A 5,090-nucleotide genomic window follows, 5' to 3' on the forward strand; every position below is an offset into this window, starting at 1 on the left:
CCTGCCTATTAGGAGCAAATAGTGGGGTGAACCCAATCAACAGGATATTAGAACCTCTGCTGCAAATGAATGTACCACAAATGAATGTATTCTTTTTGTGCCATTGAGGGTCTGGAAGTACTCTCTTCCTCATGCCCCCTTGACTCCTGCCTCCCTGCACTATGCCCTACTCATCATGCCTTCTCTGCCCCTTCTTCTGCCAAAGCAGAAACTAGAATCTCTCCTCCTGAGAGGACTCTTAACATTTCTCCTCTGGCAGACAAAGTGAAGGGGATTTGCAGTTTAAAGAGGGGCTTTTAGAATTCTCAGCCAGAGAGCTCTTAGGCCTCACTGAACTACAAACCTCAGAATGCAACAGGAGGCAGCCAGAGCGATAAAAGTGGAATAATAGCACTATAAGAGTGTAGTGTGGTAATGTGGCATGTGTTTGCCCAATGCCAGAACTACCACCCGAGGAGTTATTGCACTTCAGGACAAATGCTACAGGAATGTTTTGGGGACCTTATTGCTGGGTGTTCCTCTGTCAATGAATAAGGACACTCTACCAGCAATGCAGTAATGAAATGGCCATGGCATTGTGTGATAAGTATTGCCAAAAGTGCTATTCTCTAGTTTTAATAGATTTAACACCTCATGTGACAAAGTCCTTACACTGGAGTAAGAATGGATAACAGAACAGATCTTGATAGAAGATTAAATGATTTAATATGCACTTGAAAATTAAGTGAATAAAAGGTGCTGGGTGACCAGAGAATTGTTGAAGAAGAAGTAGGAACATAATTCAGCTTCATACTACCTTAACCTTTCTGTTTTCTATTGGTTTCCACAGAAAACTATTTTTTCTCATTAATCAAATTGATTATAGGTCAGAGATACATTTCTGTTTTTCATATTTTTCTGATATCTTTTGTAAAGAAAAATGTTGACCTAAATCAAGATGAAGGAACTGTGGTCAGAGGCTGCATGCAGCCCCATGCCCCATTTTGTGGCCCTCAAAGCCCTCTGAATCACCCAAGCTCCCAGGCCCAATTTTAAACAAACCCATAATCTGGCCAAAACCAGTGAGAAAGAACCCCCAAAACACTCCTATTTGGGCTGCTAGACGGGACCAGAAGTGATATAATGTCACTTCTAGTCATATGGGGAGCCACAGTGTGGTTTGCCAGGAGTATGCCCCTCGCCCCCCCGGTAGTTATCCACTGTTAATTAAATAAAATGTAGTGAACAAATTCAGGCAACTCAGAAGATAGGATTGGGTGAGCTGTTTCAATGGCTGCAGAAGAGAGTTCAGAAAAGCATGAGGTTCTCTGTCTTCAAACAGGCAGGGTGTAACTTTCATATCTAGTTACAAGCAGGATCAAACAGCCATAAAAAGAGGTGTTTGACACAATGAACAGAGATAGTCTTTGGATTAAACTGGCAGAAATGAATATGGAGCCAAGACTCATATTTCTGCTGAAAGCTCTCCATTCAGATACCTGCCTAAAAGTGTGTATTGGTGACAGTGGTGTGTTGTCTAAGAAAGTTAATGTGCACAAAGGAGTATGCAGGGATATATCTTGGCTCCCAACCTTATTCAATTTACAGTGGTGCCTCGGGTTACGAAATTAATTCGTTCCGCGGCTAATTTCGTAACCCGAAAAACCTTCGTAACCCGAATTGCCATAGGCGCTAATGGGGAAAAAAGCCGCGGCTCCGCCGCGGCTCCATTTAAACAGCGCCGGCGTTTTTTCGTAACCCGAAAAAACGTTCGTAACCCGAAACAATAAATCCCTATGGGATTTTTTTCGTATCCCGAAAAATTCGTAAGCTGGGTAATTCGTATCCCGAGGTACCACTGTATATGTTAATGATGTCCCTGGTTTTCTTTCTTCAACTTCGGTGCATACTCCTAAGATAGGTAACATGTTTCTCAATGTTCTTCCTTATGCCGATGATATGGTCCTGATTGCTCACTCACAAATAGGTCTAAGACAACTATTATAAAACTTAGCCACTTACTATTCTCTTAATTCTTTAGTTATCAACAAAGATAAATCTAAGGTGGTGGCTTTTGGGAAAAGGTGTAAAAGATATAACTGGTTCCTGGAGAGTGACCCAATTGAGCAAGTCAATTCTTATTTATACCTAGGGCTCTCCTTCGCAAATACAGAGAATTGGACAAACCACTTTAGAAGAAATAAACACAGAGCTATAGCGAACTCTAGTGTGCTTTATAAACAAATAAATTACAACTATCCTACAAGTGTATTCCTTATCCTAAAAGTTTACAAAGCTAAAATCTTGCCCATCCTATTATATGGTGTAGAACTATGGGGTCACTTGAAAGTTCTCCCTTTGGAGCAGGCACAGAGCTACTTCCAAAGAAGGATCCTTGGAACAGATAAGAATACCCCAGTCCAAGCAGTGAGAGCAAAATTTGGGGCCCATTCAATTCAGGGCCAGGCTTTGATAAAGGCATTTAACTACTGGCTAAAGATTCTTAAAATGGATACAAGAAGATTCCCTAATCTCTGCTTAGAAGAACAACTAGTTATTGAGCGTTCCAATTTTTGGGTATGTCAACTATCCCTACTACTGTTCCAACTAGGCTTTTCCTCCTCATATTTTCTTTCAGTTGGGCACACAGTTCAGGAATCCTTAAAACAAAGGGCCTGGGATATCAGTGCACAATTAGACATAGCTTTGTTGGCTGGTTATAAATCTCTAAACTGGTTAGCAAAAAAAAAAAAAAAAAAAAATTATTTGGACTAGAAAAATACCTTAGGCTGCAATTAACTCTGAGCCAGAGAATAGCTTTCACCAGAGCTAGATTTGAGCAATTGAATTCTATGGTAAGAACAGGATGGTTCCAAAAAATATCCTATCATGAAAGAACATGTATTTGTGGTGCTCCAGCTGTAGAGGATATTATACATATCCTGTTTAACTGTTGACTATATGATAAGGAGAGATCCCATTTCTTTTAACCATTTTTGGTTAGAATGACCAACCCCATTTTCTTTCTGGTGAGAATTTATATCTAGTGCAATGTGTAGCAAAATTTACTGTTTAAGCTGCTTGCCTGAGAGATCAATTTATCTTACAAAACAGGGTCCCGTGCCATGGAGATGAGTTTATTTAAATACTCCAGCTGATTTCCTCCACCCTGTTTTAGATGGTTTTACTTTATTTCATTTATTCTGTATCCTATCCTATTAAATCTGCTCTTACTCAATTTTCTATTTGTTTTAACTTCCTAGTTATTTTTTATGAGCCTCAGGTGTGGTCAAGTTTTTAACTTTGTATGTATGTATTTTGATACCCTGATATTTTTGTATTTTGTACTTTGTTTTTCATTGATATGGTCAGTTGACTAATCAATAAAGTTTGTTGTTGTTGTTGTTGCCTTTTTTCTTCCCTGGAGTTATAGTCTTTTTTAGTGAGTCTCATGATGTGACCAAAGTATGACAACCTCATCTATATCGTCTTGGCTTCCAGGAAGATTTCAGGCTTGTTCTGTTCCAGGAGCCATTCAATTTGTCTTTCTGGCTGTTTGTGGTATCCTCAGCACTTTTCTCCAGTACTGATAGGAACACAATAATAATAATGCTTTCTTGCTTCTGTACTTTGCTTTGCAAAAGAATCAATAGTTACAGAAGGCCCATAGATTGAGCCTACAGAGTAAAGTGCAAATGGGCCGTGTTGGCCCCTATCCTTTCTTTCTGTGTGTGGCCGTAGCAAACACACTCACATAATCACCCCCTCCTTCCTCTGGAGGGCTCTGAATACAATGGCCTGTGTTTAGCAAGTGGCCTTGGAAGAGAACAGGATCAGTCTAGCTAAGTACAGTATCTCTTTTGCAGTAGCTAGCTATCTCTACATTCCAGGCTCCAAGCAGATGTAAAGCCAAGAAGAAAATACAGGACCATTGAGTGAACAGTGAACGCAACCAATCGCTTGTTGTTTAGAAAACAGCCCTCTGCAAAGGGCATAAAAGGGGGGTGGCAAGAAGCCATCGGTGCTGCAGCTTTGGTGACACCTATGTTGGTGTGCTGCTGCCCTGCGCAGACAATAAAGCGTTTTTTATTCTAGCCAGTTCGGTCTCCTTGACTCTGCTTGTCCTCTGGCAGGCCATGGGCCTTCAGGTTCATGAGTTTGGGGTCACCCGCTATAGTACCACATCTCAAATTAGTTTATTTTCTGTCAGCTATAGTAATGGGGAATATAATGGCTTGAATAATTCTGACTTTAAGGCTCTGCTGCCAGGCCCGTAGGTAGGCTGGAGCAACCGGGCACCGCCCCGGGGACCCCAGCCAAAGGGAGTCCTAAAGAGAATATGTATAAGTTTGCAGTTTGGGGCTACTATTGAACTCAGCTTTGAACCTGGAGGCCCAGGTATGCTGTGTTTCTCCATATTCAATTCTTATAGTACTCTCTTGTCATACCTGCAGACTTCTCATCCGGACTATGAAATGAAGGGGCATTCCCATGTCTTTAAGAGCATTTCATAGTTTTACATGGTCAGTCTGATAGGAACACAATAATAATAATGCTTTCTTGCTTCTGTACTCTGCTTTGCAAAAGAATCAATAGTTACAGAAGGCCCATAGATTGAGCCTACAGAGTAAAGTGCAAATGGGCTGTGCTGGCCCCCACTCTTTCTTTCTGTGTGTGGCCGTAGCAAACACACTCACATAATCACCCCCTCCTTCCTCTGGAGGGCTCTGAATACAATGGCCTGTGTTTAGCAAGTGGCCTTGGAGGAGAACAGGATCAGTCTAGCTAAGTATCTCTTTTGCAGTAGCTAGCTATCTCTACATTCCAGGCTCCAAGCAGATGTAATGCCAAGAAGAAAATACAGGACCATTGAGTGAACAGTGAACGCAACCAATCGCTTGTTGTTTAGAAAACAGCCCTCTGCGAAGGGTATAAAAGGGGGGTGACAAGAAGCCATCGGTGCTGCAGCCTTGGTGACACCTATGTTGGTGTGCTGCTGCCCTGCGCAGACAATAAAGCGTTTTTATTCTAGCCAGTTCGGTCTCCTTGACTCTGCTTGTCCTCTGGCAGGCCATGGGCCTTCGGGTTCATGAGTTTGGGGTCACCCGCTA

The sequence above is a fragment of the Sceloporus undulatus genome, chromosome 3 (genome assembly GCF_019175285.1).
Source record: "Sceloporus undulatus isolate JIND9_A2432 ecotype Alabama chromosome 3, SceUnd_v1.1, whole genome shotgun sequence".
Classification (NCBI taxonomy): domain Eukaryota; kingdom Metazoa; phylum Chordata; class Lepidosauria; order Squamata; family Phrynosomatidae; genus Sceloporus; species Sceloporus undulatus.